Below are 19,735 nucleotides of genomic sequence, written 5' to 3'. Positions count from 1 at the left end.
GCTTCAACCTTCTCTCTTCTCCAACTTCTTGGAAGGGAGCTCCAACCCCACTTGCTCTTGTACTAGTTAAGATACTAGTACGTAGGGCTGGCCAACATCTTCTTTCCTTCAGGTACCACTTTTCATCAATTTCAGACTGGTTACTCTCTGAAGCACAAAACATTACAATCTGAAGACATGATTCATTCACAATCATTGAAGCATAAATCAACCAATACTAGCATCATCAATCTTTGAATCACTGAACCACTGAAACCCTGTCAAACCCAGTCACCAGACACAGAGAAGACTACAGAACTCTGCAATAACAGTCAGAACCAGCTGCAACCCAAAAATCAAGCTCCAAAAGATATACGCTACTACAATGAAGGAAACCCGCGTATACACGCGGTTTTTACCAAAGACAACCTGCGTACAGATCTAAAAATATTTTTTCATAACTTGCAGCTGTACCAGATTTCAATTATACCCAAAACATTACATTGCGTCAGTATGCAGATCTAGAAATTCGCATAATCAACCATATAAAGATAGTTCATTTCAAACCATTTGATCTCGGTCTCTCCTTAGATCTTGTTCTCCATCAACCGATGAGATCTCTCCTTAGCTCAGATCAAGCAATACACCATCAACCAATAACCTGCATACTGGATCTAATACTTCATTAGATATTCAAGACTTTTCAGGTCCACTTGCCTAATGATTTCCTTCTCCTTATATAGCCTTAGGCCTTGTTCAATACCAAGAGCCAAAACCATAGAAATCCAATACCATCGCCTCAAAACTAGGGATCAACACGTCGTCAAGACACCAAGGTCCAAAACCATAGGCACAACTTCAAGGAATAACCGTCATGGACAATGATAAGTTTTCCACATACACGCGCTTTTACTGAAGCCAAACCAGCGTGTACACGCAACTTGGTATATAGCGAAACTGCGTATACACGACTTGGTATATAGTGAACCTGCTTGTATACGCGACTTGGTATATAGAGAACCAACGTGTATATATTTTTCTTCATACTTGTAGGTGATCATCAATTCCTTGCTGCTATCCTTCTGCACTATGAATTTGTTATCAGTGTGATTTGCCATCAAGGACAATACTTGTCTCATAATGCCAACAATCTCCCCTTTGGACTTGATGGCAACAACACAATCAAATCACTCTCCCCCTTTGTCATCAAGGGCAAGGGCTGTGCTCCCCCTGAGTACATGCTGATATCTTTGCTTGGCTATGCTGAAACATGCTCCCCCTGATGTAGGCAAGATCTGCAAAAGATGTTCTTCAAAAGAACCAAGACTCATACAACATAAGGACCTTCCTATCACCAAAAGACTCAATACATACATCCATGCTCCCAACCAAGAGGGGATACATCAGAAATAACCAATTATATTACATCATTCATCCCAGGCATAGTGGGGAAACCAACATAGGCCGTTACATGACCTTGACACTATAAAAGAGATATCACAGAAGAGATACATGACATAGAGACAACAAATCTAGACCAAGACTTATGAAAGTCACAAGCAGCATCTGATACACATCTTTTAGATCAACAACCAAGATTTCCTTTGAGCTCCTTCTCCTGAAACCAACAACAGTTTTGTACTAGAACCAAAAGCATCTAAATGCCAACAATGCTTTATGAGACTTTAAGCTGCTCCCCTTGAACCTGTGCCCGCTGCACCCCCTGAAACTTGCCTGAAGAATTCTGGCATACCCATCTCAGACCTTCTCCAACCGGAGTCTGCCCTTGCTGTTCAGAACTCCATATACGCGACTTCTCCTGCATAAAACAACGTATTGCATGCGGATATGCTTTCTGCACACCCTACACACCAACACGCGTACACCATACACGCGACTTTCCCAGCATAAATCGGCGTATATACGCGTATATCCCTTACGTAACTTGCGTATACCAACTTTTTCTGAAGAACAGACAAGCTTCAACAGCAGGATGAAGCATCAACTACTCCCAGCTTTTGTCTAAGATATTCAAAAGTTTCCGTGGGCAGTGGTTTTGTGAGAATATCAGCAACTTGTTCCTTAGAAGGAACATACTCCAGCTTGATCTTCTGCTCAAGCACTTGTTCCCGAATAAAATGGTACTTGATTGGTATGTGCTTGGTCTTTGAGTGCATGACTGGATTCTTTGAAATGCTGATTGCACTTTTATTATCACATAAGATAGAGACTGGTGGAGTGCAAGTGATTTGAAAATCCTGCAAGGTCTGCATCATCCAAAGAAGTTGTGTGCAACAAGATGCCGCAGCCACATATTCTGCTTCAGCTGTAGATAAGGCAATCGAACTCTGTTTCTTGCTGAACCAAGATACTAATCTGGAACCCATGAAGAAAGCACCACCACTTGTGCTTTTCCTATCATCCACACTTCCGGCCCAATCTGCATCTGTGTGAGCATGAAGAGTGAGATCTGTATCTCTAGGATACCATAAGCCATAGTTTTGGGTCCCTTGAAGATACTTGAAGATTCTTTTGACTGCCTGAAGATGATTTTCCTTTGGGTTGACTTGAAATCTTCCAACAATTCCTACTGCATGCATAATATCTGGTCGGGTACCTGTCAAATAAAGCAAACTCCCAATCATGGATCTATAAGTTGGTTGATGAACTGCTGCTGATTCATCATTTGCACTGAGGCTGCATCCTGTAACCATGGGTGTACATACTGGCTTTGACTCTTCCATGCCATACTTCTTCAAGATCTGCTTGAGGTACTTAGTTTGAGACAAGAAGATGCCTCCTTCATTTTGTTGGATTTTCAATCCAAGGAAGTATGTCAATTCTCCGAGTAATGAAATTTCGAATTCTTTCTGCATAACCAAGGAAAAGTTTTGACTCATAGTCTCTTCATTGCTGCCAAAGATAATATCATCTACATAAACAACAAGTATTAGCAATTTGTTATTTTCAACTTTTATATAGAGGTTGCTATCTGCTGATCCTTTTGAAAAGGCTTGTTGGTGAAGATATTTGTCCAATCGATAGTACCAAGCCCTTGGAGCTTGTTTGAGACCATAGAGAGCCTTTTTCAATCTGCATACAAGGTTTGGATCATTCCCAAGAATGAAACCATCTGGTTGTTCAATATATACTTCTTCTTCTAAGTCTCCATTCAGAAAGGCTGTTTTCACGTCCATTTGAAATACCTTGAAGTTTTGAAAGCTTGAGAGAGCAAGGAACATTCAGATGGTCTCAAGTCTTGCAACATGAGCAAAGGTCTCTTCAAAATCTATTCCTTCTTGCTGCGCATACCCTTTACAAACAAGTTTGGCCTTATTTCTAATTACTTCTGCATTTTCATTCAATTTATTTTTGAAGACCCATTTAGTCCCTATGACATTTTTATCTTTTGGTCTAGGAACCAATTCCCAAGTATTGTTCTTTTCGATCTGCTCAAGTTCTTCATCCATTGCTTTGACCCAACATTCATCTTTGCATGCCTCTTTCACATTTTGTGGTTCAGTGGAAGAGAGTAATGCAAAATAGCTTGAAGCTTCTGCAATTCTTCTTCTTGTTTGTATTCCTGCTTCTTTCTGCCCCACAATCTGAGATTCTGAATGATTCTTTTGAACATATCTGGATGGAGTCTTCTCTTCTATTCTTGTCTGCTCCTCTGGTTCTTCTTGAGGTTCTTCTTCTTCTTGAGGTTCTTCTTCTTCATCATTCTGTCTTTGAGGGTAGCCTTCATCTTCTTCAATGTCTTCATGATGAACTTGCCTAGGAATATATCCCTTCTCATCAACCACTACATCAATGCTGTCAACAATTCTGCCAAGTCTTTTGTTGTCGCACTTGTATGCTTTGCTATGTGGAGAATAACCAAGAAGAATGCCTTCATCTGCTCTTGGTTCAAGTTTTCCAAGTTGCTCATCAGTATTCTTAATATAACATTTGCTCCCAAAGATTTTGAAATGCTTCACCGAAGGAGTCTCACCACTCCAGAGCTCATGAGGTGTTTGAGTGTTGTTTACTCGGACATTTGTTTTGTTAAGAATAATAACCGCAGCATGTGCCCCCTCACCCCAGAAGGTTGCGGGAGTACCTGATTCATCAAGCATAGCACGAGCCATTTGTTGTATTGTTCTGTTCATTCTTTCCACAACCCCATTTTGCTGAGGAGTTCTAGCTGTAGAGAATTCTCTTCTTATCCCATGTTCTTCACAGAAATCGAAAAATTCATTTGAGGTAAACTCCCCACCTCTGTCAGATCTGAGGCACTTAATTTTGTGTCCTGATTCATTTTCAACCAAGGCTTTGAAGGATTTGAATTTTTCGAATGCTTCATCCTTGTGCTTCATAAGCCCTAACCAGACAAACCTGGAGAAATCATCAATGAATAATATCAAATATTCTTCTCCTCGAGGTGTCCTTTTCCTAAATGGACCACATACATCTTTATGGACTAGCTCAAGAGGTATGCTAGCTGATCCTTCCTTCTCTGGAAAGTTAGTTCTGGTTTGCTTTCCAGACTGACAAGATTTGCATATAGTGTTGTCTGGAATTTTGATATCTGGAAGACCACGAACTGCCTGATATTTGCATGCTTTCTTATTTGTGAAAATCTTAGATGCCCAACCTTCGATGCCATAGCCAGTGTTCATCATCCTTGCTCAAATAGCATTGTTGTGGTCCTTCTTCAAATATGTATAGATTATTTGGAGTCCTTCCTTTGATCACTGTTTTACCTGTATCAAGGTCACGAACACAACATCCATTTGATCTAAATATTACTTTTGTTCCTTGATCACACATCTGACTGACACTCAGAAGATTATGCTTCAATCCATCAACATACAAAACATTTCCAGCTTTGACCTTCTCTTTCAATGGAGCAACACCTTTTCCGTTTATGGCTGCAGAGATATCGTTTCCAAAAAGAAACTTTCTTCCCCTTTTCTAATGCGGTATATGACTCAAGCTTTTCTTTGTCCCCTGTCATATGCTTCGAACATCCGCTGTCAATGTACCATAGACTTTCTTGACATTCTGCATAAAAGGCTATCCCACATCTTTCTGGTTGCGGTTCCTTTATTCTCCATGTTCTGACATTTGAGGTTTGTTCCTTCTGAGTTGTCTTCCGGAACTTGCTCCTGCATTCAGAGTCTTCATGACCAAAGTTATTACAAATAGAGCATTCAACTTCATTTTCAAGAACCGAAAAGTTGTTATAAGTCCTTTTCATGGTTCCAGTCATTCTCCCTTGCTTTTGAGCTTCTCTAGTCATGATTGTCTTGTAGGCAACACATTGAGCTGCTTTGTGACCGAAGTTATGGCAAGAAAAGCATTGGTCATTAAAGAAACTTCTGCGATAATAAGATCTATCATCCAACCGATTGTAGCTTCTATTCACATTCATTCTTGGAGCAAATTGGGAAGATTTTACCTGGGGCTGATTGTAGCTTTTGTTTTTCCTTAAGGCAGTTTGTCCCTGAATTTCTTGATGGTCTTTATTTGTTCTTGAGGTAAACTGTCCTTGATTCACCTGATGACTTTTATTTGGCCTTTGCTCGCTTCTCCTTGCTGCATCAAGATAGCTTTTAGAGGTAGAGGCTTGAGATGTTTCTCCATTATATCCAAGACCTGTCTTGATCAGAGGAGATCGCTGCACATTGATAATCACATCCAAGGTTTCAGATCCTTTAACAAATTTAAGATTAATCGCTTTCGTTTTCTCAATCTCCTTTCTAAGACAAACAATATCACACTCCAATTTTTCAAGATGTTTTTCCTTTTCAGCTAGTTGACATTGTAGAGAATTAATAATAGCACTCTTCTCTTCTAAGAAAACTTTGAGATCTTTCATCTCTTCATAAAATCCTTCTACATCTATAGCATCCATATAGTCATCATCTTCAAAAGCCATTAACAATTTATATCTATTACCTTGTTCATCTTCATCACTATTTGAAAGACCATCACTATCTTCATGAGTGTAATAGCTTTTCTTCTTTTCATTTTGTTTCTTGTTCCATTTAACAGATTCCTTTCCCTTGTGATTCTTGTTTTTGTGAGGACATCTGGCAGCATAATGACCTACTCTTCCACAAGTAAAGAATTTAAAAGGTAACTTACCTTTGAACCTTCCAGAACCCCTTTGAAGATTTCTGACAAAATTTGATTCCTCTTCTTCATCTTCTGGCACGTGACTTGCTTCATAATACTCTTCTTTGCCTGAAGCCTTGAAGGTAGCTTCTCTTCTGACTGATGGACCTCCCTTTCTCATTTCATAAGCGGTTAGAATCCCGTGAAGCTGAGACATAGTAAGAATTTGCAGATTTTCCTTTTCTTCTATGGCAGACACTTTGGATTCAAACTTGGGGGACAAAGATCTTAGAACCTTTTCAACCACAATAGCCTCTTTTATTTCTTCACCCAAGTTTTTCATGCAATTAACAATCTCATCTACCCTAAGGAAATAGTTAGCCACACTTTCATCATTATACATTCTGAGAGTCTCATACTTAATCCTGAGAGTTTGAAGTTTAGCACGCTTTACCTGTTCGTCTCCTTCATAGCTCGTGACAATTTTGTCCCATATTTATTTTGCAGATTTATAGTGCATTACCTTCATGAATTCTGATTGAGATATACATCCCAATAGAGTATTGACTGCTTTCGCATTTGTTTCATATTTCTTTTTCTTGGCTGCATCTGTAGGAGTAGCTGAAGGAAAAGTGTAGCCATGTCTTACGATGTCCCAACTTCTGTACCAAGAGATTGAAGATAGGCAGTAACTCTTACTTTCCAATAATTGAAGTTTGTCCCATCAAAAACCGGTGGCCTGATTGATGCTTCTCTCTTGTAGTTGCTCATGATGAACGATCTACCTTCAAGCGATCAAGCTTCTCTGAAGGACCTGCTCTGATACCAATTGTTGGAAATAATACTGAGAGGGGGGGTGAATCAGTATTATCAGATCAATAAAAAATTTTCAATGCTCAGAAACATATACGCTACTTCAGTTAAGTAAACCAGCGTGTACACGCTACTGTGTCTAAAGAAACCAGCGTATAACCATAAATCTTATAATCCAGTTAGTTTATCTTCAGTTAAATGCATCAGGACATTATTCATCATATTAAGAGTAAACAGATGCAGTATAACAGAACAGATCATCACACAAAAGCCACACACATGAACACCATGATATAAGGTGGAAACCCAATGTGGGTGAAAACCAACTGCTGCAAGTTGTCTCTATCTTTCTTTAATAAGAACTTCAGTTTACAATCTTTTGTACTGGTGCAGCCTTATACCAGTACGCAGGCTACAACCTGCAGAAGGCTTCAACCTTCTCTCGTTCTCCAAACTTCCTTGGAAGGGAGCTCCAACCCCCTTTGCTCTTGTACTAGTTAAGATACTAGTACGTAGGTGCTGGCCTACAATCTTCTTTCCTTCAGGTACCACTTTTCATCAATTTTCAGACTGGATACTTCTGAAGCACAACATTACAATCTGAAGACCATGATTCATTCACAAATCATTGAAGCATAAATCAACCAATACTAGCATCATCAATCTTTGAATCACTAAACCACTGAAACCCTGTCAAACCCAGTCACCAGAACACAGAGCAGACTACAGAACTCTGCAATAACAGTCAGACCCAGCTGCAACCCAAAATCAAGCTCCAAAAGATATACGCTACTACAATGAAGGCAACCCACGTATACACGCGGTTTTACCGAAGACAACCTGCGTACAGATCTAAAAATAATTTTTCATAACTTGCAGCTGTACCAGATTTTAGTTATACCCAGAACATAACATTGCGTCAGTATGCAGCAGATCTAGAAATTCGCATAATCAACCATATAAAGATAGTTCATTTCAAACCATTTGATCTCGGTCTCTCCTTAGATCTTGTTCTCCATCAACCGATGAGATCTCTCCTTAGCTCAGATCAAGCAATACACCATCAACCAATAACCTGCATACTGGATATAATACTTCATTAGATATTCAAGACTTTTCAGGTCCACTTGCCTAATGATTTCCTTCTCCTTATATAGCCTTAGGCCTTGTTCAATACCAAGAGCCAAAACCATAGAAATCCAATACCATCAGCCTCAAAACTAGGGATCAACACGTCCGTCGAGACACCAAGGTCCAAAACCATAGGCACAACTTCCAAGGAATAACTGTCGTGGACCAAAGATATGTTTTCCACATACACGCGCTTTTACTAAAGCCAACCAGCGTGTACACGCGACTTGGTATATAGCGAACCTGCGTATACGCGACTTGGTATATAGTGAACCTGCTTGTATACGCGACTTGGTATATAGAGAACCAACGTGTATATATTTTTCTTCATACTTGTAGGCTGATCATCAATTCCTTGCTGCTATCCTTCTGCACTATTATTTGTTATCAGTGTGATTTGCCATCAAGGACAATACTTGTCTCATAATGCCAACAGCTAGGTCATAGGCCAGTGTATGTTATGCAAGAATACAAATGCATTATGTAATGTAGTGGGAAGGACTTAGTGATATTCAATGCTAAGTAAATGCAAGGAATAAAACATCCTATTGCAAATAAAGACCAATACAACGCATATGCAGAGACTGCAATGTAAAATATGAATGCATGCTTAAATTCCAAATGTTATACAAGAGTTAAGTTCCTATGATAAAGAAGACACAGCCAATCATATATAAATCTTAGCAATAGAAGGAAACGAGTAAGAAAACTATGAAAAATAAAAACTAATAAGAATACTTTGATAAGAAAACCCTAATTAGTAAAATAATAAGAAAAACCTAAAACCTAACTAATATAAACCCTAAAACCCTAATTTAACCAGAGAGGAGATTAGGTCATATGAAATCAAACTTCCAATGTAGCCATCACAACAGTTCTCGACTTGCAAAAACAAATATGTCAGCGATTAGAAATTGCAAAAAGGATTGTGCAAAGACCTAAATTCTTTCTTGTGAAACATGCACAACAAAAGGAGGCCATGTCTACTTATAGGAAAATGTGGTAGAAAATATCGTTCAAGCAAAAATGCAATCCGATCCTGGTAAACAGAAACACAAACTTGAAATCTATAATCATCTATCCATGACATACATCCATTCATGGTTAACCATAAATCGAATATAAGTGAGGTAAGTTGTTGCTTGCCAGCATATAACTCCACGAGATAAGATACTTCAAGCCAATCAACAACCCTATCATGATATTGAGGATGGTCAACTTGATGACTTGGAAAAATGGGGTTTTCATCAGGTGTAACTGAGATAAAAGAGGATTTAAGTGTGGATTTTGTCAAGGGCGTGAGGACCTAGCATAACCATCAGTGGAAGCTAAAGTGCCTCACCATCCTAAAAAATCTCTGAACCTTTGAAAGATGTTGCATCAACATAATTTTCAGATTGAAATTGAAAAGGATGTACGAGAGCTTCGAAGGCAAGACAATTTGATTCATTTCCCTGAAAGCACTTTTCATGATCTAAACTATTAACGACCAAAATTTCATTATGTAAAAAATTAGGAGGAGGATGAGAACTCTCACAAGAAATAATTGCTTCCAAGGAGGCTTGAGTTTCTTCTCGACTCAGAGAGGTAGGAAAGATGATATTAGGTATAATATCAAGGAAACTTGTAAATTGTTTATTATCATGATACTCATAAGAATCGTGATTTGTTTCATATTAAAGGTGTTGCAGAGAAACAAGAACCAATCGCTTGAAAATTTTCACTGACGTACACCCAATCAACACCTCCTTCAGGAAATTCAAAACAAAGATGGACAAATCTAGCATCGAAATCCTCTAAAGATTCTCTAGGTTTCATCCTAAGATCATTTATCCATCTAAACACATATTCACAATCATACCTGTGAAATGCTTATCAGAGCTAACCGATGAGTTTCTTGAAAGAATGGATGGATGCTTTTGGAAATGTGTGGAACCATCGCTTAAAGCGACCTTCAAGGGTGAGGGAGAAGAGCATAGAAGAAAACTCTTCATCGTCAATCTTGTAAGATTCTGAAAATATAAGGATATAAAAAATGTGCTCGGTTATGGATGTTCCATCCTCACCATCAAAATTTAATGGAGACAAGTGATAGATATGCTCATTGGGGATTGAAAATTCACAAATAGATAAGGTAGAGAAGAACCCAGGGTGCAAGATTCAGGACAAAGCCATTTACAGATATGAGACTAAATAATAGGGTCTAAGGGCTCATCTTTTCATATGGCCCTCCTTTTAGTGCTAATTTTTTGACAGGCTAAAATGTACCACGAAAAACTAGGGGGTTGTTACACAAAATATTGTCACCATGACTATTTGTAGCCAGTATGGGTCCATCATCATCCATATTGTCCTCCTTGGCAAGTTTCAAACCTCAGCTCTTCATGTCAAGCTTTAAAAATGAGAGAATGTTCTTTAAAAATCAATAAAGCTCTTGTTCCACACTTTCTCTTACTGTTGCCTGCGGTCTCGCACCCCTTGTCCATGTTACTTGCGGACCTGCCTGCTCTATCTCTAAAGGAGTGGGTACAGACCCCTGTAAAAGTAAAAAAGGTGCAAGTTTATCTTTAAAAAACTTACTTGTGGTTGATTCTGGATGATTCTAGAAGGATTCTTGACATGGATGGTTCGCTCCTAGGTGGTTCATGCATCCCAAAACTAATGGAGCTAATCCCTTGATAATACGGGCTTATCCCTTTGAAGGAGAAGCTTATCCCTTTGAAGGTGGACCTAGTAACTTCCCTCCATTGCACTATAAATTAAGGCATTGGGCTGGTTTCTGGGGAGGTTAGAAGCTGAAAATTTTTAAGGGTAAATGCTGGTGGAATTGAGACTTCCTAGTTAAGCTTGAGAGGAGAGATTACATACCTTTTGGCTTCATTGGGAAGAGAGTGAAACTTGTCAAAGTAGAGGAGAATTCTTGCTAGACCCTAGGAGGAGCTTGTATAGCATCAAGGCACAGGTTGTAAAGTTCTTCTTTGATTAAAGTTAATACAATCAAATTCATTTTTCTCAAAAAATTGTCTTATGTGATTTGTTTCATAAATTCCTTGATCATTATGATGAATATGCTTTATTATATTGACTTTTCAGGTGCTATTTAATGTGTTTACTTGTTTGTGTCTGCAGATTCTTTATAAAGGAGCTCATTTGGATCAAAGGGGTGTGGCTTCCACAAACTTGCACTGGACCCAAGGTAGGCCTAAAACACTTGTTTGCCTTTATTTATAAATTGCATATTTAGTGAAAGATAGAATTTGGTTGGTTTGATTGTCGCTAGATATCATTAGATACTAGGGAGGTCAGTCTTGTCTGCAAGAACGACTCATTCCGTGTGACAGGGGTCTCCCCTGTAGGAATTTACAGGGTAAGTTCCTCAGACAGAACACTAAAGGACACCGCTCACAAACAGATCGCAGATCAATACACCAGTACTTTTGACATGGTTAAAACCATCAAAGAGGGAAATAGTCCACAGCCTGAGCGAACACGGCCACTTCAGGCAATTTATTAATAAAAGAATGAAAATTTACATAAGCTTCTCTCATGCATGGTTAACCTACAAATGACCCTCCATGCTCTTTAAATAGAGATCATGGACCAATCGGGTGTTAAGCCACGGATCAAGTGTCGGTAATATCAAGGAGAGAATGAACCATCGGATCACTACATATCGTGACCGTCGGATTGTAAGTTACAAAATGTACATAGTAAAGAAACACACTTTACCTAACTATATACCTAACTCTATACTAGACCAAGTTGTGCTTAACTATTTCCTATGTGTCGGAATATCCTAACATCCCCCCTTAAGAACAACTTGGGATAGGATTGAAGGATTTACAAATATGACACAATAGGAGAAGGAAGGAGGCACTAGAGCCTATCCCCCCTTAGTGATAACTTCCTGAACTCCAACCATAAATCAAAGTTTAGTGAACTTCGCCTCTGTGAGAGCCTTTGTAAAGATGTTTGCAACTTGATCATCTGTTGAACAATATTGCACTTCAAGAACATGGTCATGAGTGAGATTTCTGATGAAGTGCATGTGCAGTTCAATGTGTTTGTTGCGCTGATGTTGGACTGGATATTTTCATAGTTGAATGGCACTTTGATTATCACACCAAAGTGTAGTCGGATGTTGCTGCTGAAAGCCAAAATCTGACAAGATCTGACGAAGCCACAAGGCTTCCTTACTAGCTTCTATGGCACCACGATACTCTGCTTCTAATAAAGAAAGAGAAATGGCACCTTGTTTCTTGCAAGCCCATGTAATAGGTCCTGAACCAAGAGTGAACACATAACCTGCAGTAGACTTCTGATCATCAGGGTCACTAGCCCAATCAGAATCAGTGAAACCAACCAATAGAGGAGAGGCTTCAGCACTGTAATGAATCCAAAACTGAACTATACCTCGAACATAATGAAGTATTCTTTTAGCTGCTTTCCAATGACTTTCATGTGGGTTTTGCATAAACCGAGCAACAAGGTCGACAACAAAGGAAAGGTCAGAACGAGTATGGGTTAGATACAAAAGGTTTCCTACAGGTTGATTGTATAAGGTAGCATCAACTTGAGGAGAAGTAAAAGTGACTGAAAGTTTGACTCCAGACTGAAAGGGAGAAGGGGCTGGCTTACAGTCTTCCATGTGAAAATGGCATAGAATATCACATGCATACTTGGATTGGGAAAGGGAAATACCTTCCTTGGATTGCAAGACTTAAAGACCAAGAAAATAATGTAAGTGTCCTAAGTCTGTCATTTCAAACTTCCTTTTAAGGCTAGACTTCACATGGTTTATAAAGTTGGGATCACTACCAGTCAGGATAAGATCATCAACATAAAGAACAAGAATGATAAGAGACTTGCCATTTTCTAAAAGAAAGTTATCCATTTTGGCATACCAAGATCGAGGAGCTTGCTTGAGACCATAAAGGGATTTCTTAAGCCGACATACAAGGCTGGAGTCTGTTTGTATAAAGCCAATAGGTTGTTCCATATAGATTTCTTCATGCAAGTCCCCATGCAAGAAGGCGGATTTAACATCCATCTGATGGACTTCCCATTTGAAAGATGCAGCAAGGGAAAGAACATGGCGGATAGAATTCATTTTGGAAACAGGGGAGAAGGTTTCAGTATAGTCAATGCCTTTAACTTGTAAAAAACCCTTAGCAACAAGACGAGCTTTATGTTTATCAACTTTCCCATCTGGTCCATACTTGGTTCTATAAACCCATTTGCATCTAACAAGTTTTCGTCCCTTTGGTAGAGGAACAAGATCCCATGTATCATTTGCCAATAATGAATGATATTCTTCATTCATAGCTGCTTCCCAATCTGGATGGCATGAAGCATCTGCAAAGGTTTCAGGATCATAATTCACTGAAGCTCGAGCCAGTAAAGAAGAGTCTCTCTCGAACTAAGAACGTGTACGTCGTTGATCTGTAGGATCACCGACAAGATCATCTGCTGCATCCCAAGTAGCATAGACCCATTTTGGAAGCTAAGGAGCTGAAGGAGGATCTTGAGAAGGTGGGGGAGGATTTTCATCCTCGCTTTCATCATATGAAGAAGAAATATTTTCAGAAGTAGAAGAGATAGGGAGAGGTGGCACATCCGCCGAACTAGGCTTGTAGGCCGATATATTTTCAGCAAACTTTACATCTCTTCTAATGATAAAATTTTTGGACTTAAGTGGAATAAGTCTATATCCTTTGAGATCTTCAGAATATCCAACAAAAGTAAATTTTTCACTCTTAGGTTCTAAAGCTTTATGTTTCTCATCTGGAATACGGGCCCATGCTTCACTTCCAAAAACACGAAAGTGACTTTATCTGGTTTGATTGAGCTCCATGCTTCTTGTGGAGTGATATTCTTTAAATCTTAGTAAGAGTGCGATTTATTATGTAATTTGCATAGTTAATTGCTTCTGCCCAATAATTAAGACTAAGTCCTTTAGATTGAAGCATACAATTAGCCATTTCCTTTAAGGTGCGATTCTTCCTTTCAGCTACACCATTTTGTTGTGGAGTATATGGAACAGTATGTTCCATTTGAATTCCACTCTCAGTGCAAAAGTTGATGAATGTGTTTTTAACATATTCTCCACCATTATCAGATCTTAGCTTAAGAATTTGATGTCCAGATTGTTTTTCAACAAAGGCCTTAAAGGCCAAGAACATGTTAAATACTTCACTCTTGAGTTTTAAGAAGTATACCCAAGTGCGTTTGGAGAAATCATCAACGAAAGTTAAGAAATACTTGTAGCCAGAGAATGAAGCAATTGGAAGTGGACCACATAAATCACTATGCACGAGCTATAAAGGGGTTGAGGTGTGCCAAGAGGCATGTTTTTCAGAACTATCCCAATGCTGTTTTCCGACTACACATCCGGAACAAACACCATCTCTGCAAGATACCATTGGAAGACCTGTCACCATATTTTCTTTACATAGATTTTGAAGAGAGTGATAGTTTAAGTGACCAAATCTCTCATGGCAAAGCTTTCTCATTTCATCATTATGAGCAAGAAATACTGAGGGAAGGTTTGATGATCCAAAGTTGTGAAACTTATACAACCTTGTAGAATCATCAGCAATGTCAGTAGCTAAAATCTGTCTAGGATCTCTTAGGTCCTTAATTACAACATCGTGAGGTGAAAATTCAAGGATTTTACCTTCACCTGAATGGGTTATCTGATATACAGATAGAAGGTTGCAGGATAAGGTTGGAACAAATAATACATCATTAAACTGACCACTGTCTAGATGAACAGTTCCAGTCCCTACAATACTAAGAGATCTATCATCACCAACATATATATTTTTGGTGTTACAATCATTTAAGGAAGAAAACATGGCTTTGTTTTTGGCCATGTGATAAGAAGCTCCAAAATCGATGAGCCACTCATGAGAATGAGAACAAGAAGATACATTTAGTTCATAGCCAGACCGAGATGCTTGACAACCACATGTAGAAAGTGCCATTCCTGAAGATGAAGTTGAAGTTGAAGATTGCTCCAAATGGATGTTATGCTTCTTCATTGCTGCTTCCAAGGCTTCCATCTTCTTAAATCATTTGGATTCTAAGTGGCCATCTTGATTACAAAAGCTGCAATGTCTATCAATATTCTTCCATTTGTTTTTATTTGTCTTGTCATTTTGTTGAAATGATTTTTCATTTTGAGGCAGAAATTGCTTAGGACCCTTGTTTGGTTTAGGACCATTCCTTTTAGGATATGACTTCTTAGGATTCTTTGAGTTTGGTTGTTGTTGGGCATCTAATGCTTTCTTAGAAGAGTTTCCGAGATGAAGAAGACCAAGGTGTAAGAGTTTTTCTTGTTCTCTTATTAAAGAATCACAAAAGGAATCAAAGGAAGGGGACTTGTAGGCTTGTCCTTGAGAAATGAAGGATTCTCTTGTAGAATGGAAGGTGGAAACAAACACAGAATAGGCTAGTCCCAACTTAGTAAGAATTGAGTAGATAAGGCTACTATCTTCTTTCTTAACCTTAACACCTTCCAAGAGAAGTCTAAGGGTCTTGAACTTGGACAAAAAATCTTCAATGCAAGAAAAATTATTGGGGTCCAATGTAAGCAATTGATTTTCAAGTTGATAGGGTTTAAGTTCATTGTTAATCCCAAAGACTTTAGTAATCTGTTTCATTGCTTCATAAGGAGTATCAAGTTCTGCAATATGGAATCTAAGATCTGGAGAAATAGACATCCCTATCAACCCACGTGCTTGGTCTTGCCTATTTTCCCATTTAGCTGCCTTGTCTTCATCTTTCGGTTTGGTCTCTTGGCCTGTGGCTATTCTGTAAAGACCTTTACTTCTAAGTAAATCCACAATGTAGGACCACCATTGGAAGTAGTTGGTATTGTCAAGAATAACTTGGCATGGACTTTCCATTTAAAAAAAAAACTGAAGCTATAGATGCTAAAACCAAGTGTTTCAATGGAAAGATCTTGAAAAATTAGGCTGTTTAAAAAAAACGGTTCTGAAAATGGCTTCCCAATGAAGAAGTTATGGCTTTTTGAAGAAAATTTGATGAAGTCGCCGATGAAGTGCGGGAATGTGTGGAAATGAAAAATCCGCCCCCACAAAATGGAGACTTGAACCCAAGACCTCTACTCTCATAAGACCTCTACTCTCATAAATTAGCTTTGCACCAAGTGAGCTATACAAAGAGAGAGAGAGAGATGCTTTGGGTTGCGTGCTTGCTTTGAGAAAGCTCTTTTTCCCTACAAAACAAAAAACACAAAACCCAGATCGCATAGAGTCACAGGGCAAAGAGAATACACATAAATGAAAGGTATAGATCTAGTAATAAAAAAAAGCTAAATAAACCGAAAACCGAAATAAACAGAGAGAAAATAACTGTAAACTGTAAATAAACATTGTATACCTCCAGATCTTAAAAATTACGCAGCTAGGGCTACCAGAAACCTTTTCGCGTGAAACAAAAGGGGTTCCTCATCGAAACAGATACTCCCAACACAACAGAGCAGTCCTCTCAGCCAGAAAGCAGTGAGAAACAATAGATCTAGGAAACGGTAGTCGGATGTAGTTCTACCAGCTTCAGATTTGGATCACCAATAGACGTGGCCCTCAAAAAGCTCTGATACCATGTAGGAATTTACAGGGTAAGTTCCTCAGACAGAACACCAAAAGACACCGCTCACAAACAAATCACATATCAATACACCAGTACGTTTGATGTGGTTAAAACCCTCAAAGAGGGAAACAGTACATGGCCTGAGCCAACGCGGCCAGTTCAGGCAATTTATTAATAAAAGAATGAAAATTTACATAAGCTTCTCTCATGCATGGTTAACCTACAAATGCCCCTCCATGCTCTTTAAATAGAGATCATGGACTAATCGGGTGTTAAGCCATGGATCAAGTGTCGGTAATACCGAGGAGAGAATGAACCGTCGGATCACTACATATCGTGATCGTCAGATTGTAAGTTACAAAATGTACATAGTAAAGAAACACACTTCACCTAACTCTATACGTAACTCTATACTAGACCAAGTTGTACTTAACTATTTCCTATGTGTCAGAATATCCTAACATCCCCGGTGTGAAGTCCCAATTAGACTTCAAACCGTTTTGGATAGGAGCCCCATCCTGTATGTCGTCTCGACTATCACAAAAAATGTTTCCTCTCTTGGTTATCAAATGATAACGTGTTAGAGTGGGGAGAAGATGAAAATTCCCAAGGAGTGAAAAAAATTAGCCCAATTTTGACAAACTGCAAAAAGTGGTACAAACAAGTCTCAATAGATTTAACAAGAGGTATTGCATGAGAGGGATTAGTGATCCAAAACCCAATCAAACATACATAAACAAGAACATGTCAGAAGTTAATTGTAAAATAGTTTATGATAGATCAATGACATGGAAAGAAATAAGTAAACACAGCTTTGAAATTACAGCATTCATGCAACAAATATGAACCAGTCTATAAAATATTGCGTATATGAAAGCACACATACAAATACAATGAAAATACTAGATAACCAATACAACCACCTTGAGTAAGCATGGGAATCAATTCCAGACATGAAAGACAACCAATACAACCACCATGAGTAAGCATGGGAATCAGTGCCTAACATGAAAAACATCTTATTAATGTTGCTACAACTTCAAGTACATCTCTTGTAATTGGTCAAACCCAATAGTGGAACATGGGCTGCTCATACCATTTTCCATTGAAAGACCCTAGCCTCACTGCAACTCCACTCTACTAACATCCAAGAGGTGAGTTCCTCTAGCTCTCAATCATAAATCATATATCTAATCCTAGCCTCAACTTAAGTGCTAAAGTACTCTAACAATGAGGCATGAGGTCACATATATAGAGATGAGGTGACTGTTCACCTATTATGACCCTTCACCGCTCTCATAACTCTTGAAATTCCTTACTACTCTCTCATGCCTACTACCTCATACATGCTCAATTGGTTTTAGCATAACTTCATGGTACTATGATGAGAGTATTCACATAGTGATGTGAGTATAATAGGGAATTTTGTAGAAGCCCTAGGGTTCTTATCACCAATACTATTGTGAAACCACGTAGACTTGCATGAATTGTTGCATTGCCTGTTATTGTGCTTTGCTTGCATCCAATCATCTCTTCTTGTTTTTTTCTTGATATTTTCAATAAGTTTTAGGAGCTTAATTAGGTCCAATTTTAATCTCCTTGAAAACCCTAGACTTAGCTTCTGTGAAAAGCCCTATCTCCCTTCATTTAGGTAGACTTCTCCTTGTTATACCCCTAAGAAAACATAATGCATTAGCCATATATATTGGCAGCCAAAGAATAATATTAGAAATATTAAATAGTTGCCTAAGAATGGAACACCAATTTTGACCCTTGTTTAGTCCCTTTCCACGCCACAACGATGTTAATGAATTTGATTTCTGCGAGGTGTCTTAAGGCTCCAAAATGTTGGTAGCACTCCCTGAAAAAGCTACCCGTATCCTTTTGCTTGAATAAATCTCCTCCAGTGGTGATTGAGGTGAAGCTTCTCAAGCTTCGTTATCTTCTATCAGGGGATGTAGCACCAAGAGGTATATAGCTTCCTCAGCTTTGGGATTTAATACGCTAGTGCATGAGGTCCACCTCCTTAAATCTTCTTTTCAATAGCTACGAAGGTTTATTCTTAATTCCATAGGTATTAATCCATAATACAAACACTATAGTAGTCGAAAGATATGGTCCCTCATATGCCAAAGCCAACAATGTAACTTCCAGTATTCCAAATAAAAGACAATTCTTTTAAGAATACAATTTTTCCTTACTTTTTTTTCTTGTTGAATGACCCCTTCTAAATTCCTCATCATTTGGACATTGAGAATATTTATCTTCGCCATAGGTCATGCTATCCAAGAGTGATTTTAACCACTGCACTACACATTTATCAATCTATCTGTGCATTTATCAATCATATGGAAATTTTTTTTCATTATGTGCACAACGTTGTCTGCTTCGTGTTCCAAAGTTTTTTCTGATGAATCTCTTTATTGTTATTGGATGCAAGCTTTAATGTGGTGATCATAGTGCCTTCATGACCCAATTTTAGGTCCAACACCTTTGCAACCGATAGATTAATTGCATTTATGAATATGGCTCAAGGAAGCTCAACAAAATACTAACTTGTTTAAGACATCATGACCTTTTCCGAAGATGAAAAATTGAGACACATTTTGCAACTTATGAAGGTTGCTTAGTCATGCTACAAGAAAGTCGCATTGTTGGTTGCTTCCCTGAGGCATAAAAATGTGATAATGCGACCTGGGTGAAAATTCAACTTGCTAGGTGTTGCATAGTCACTTTTCAATCGGGTCGCACTTCCCTGGGTATTTGTATGTGACCCTACAATGCGACTGGAGAATGGTTACGAGCAAGATATGCAACCTTGGCAAGTCGCATAGTCGCACTCCAATGTAAGTTGCACTTCCCGGTGAATTTTTGGAGCTTAAAGTGCACTCATGTGACTTTTTTAGTCATGAGTTTAGTAGGATGATGGTGCAATTCCAATTCAAACCATAACATTGGAGATGTGACTAATACCAAGTCGCACCCATTCATGAAATTGAAATGGTTGACACATGCATCCTCTCCTTAATACACCCATTCCTCATAGTGATCGATTATCATTCGACCCATCTTTAGCATTGGGAAGCCATTTCTC

This window comes from Pinus tabuliformis, chromosome 6 (assembly GCF_031772625.1).
Source record: "Pinus tabuliformis cultivar Carrire ecotype Pingquan chromosome 6, CPIR1, whole genome shotgun sequence".
NCBI lineage: Eukaryota > Viridiplantae > Streptophyta > Pinopsida > Pinales > Pinaceae > Pinus > Pinus tabuliformis.
Note: the sequence above shows the minus strand (reverse complement) of the source record.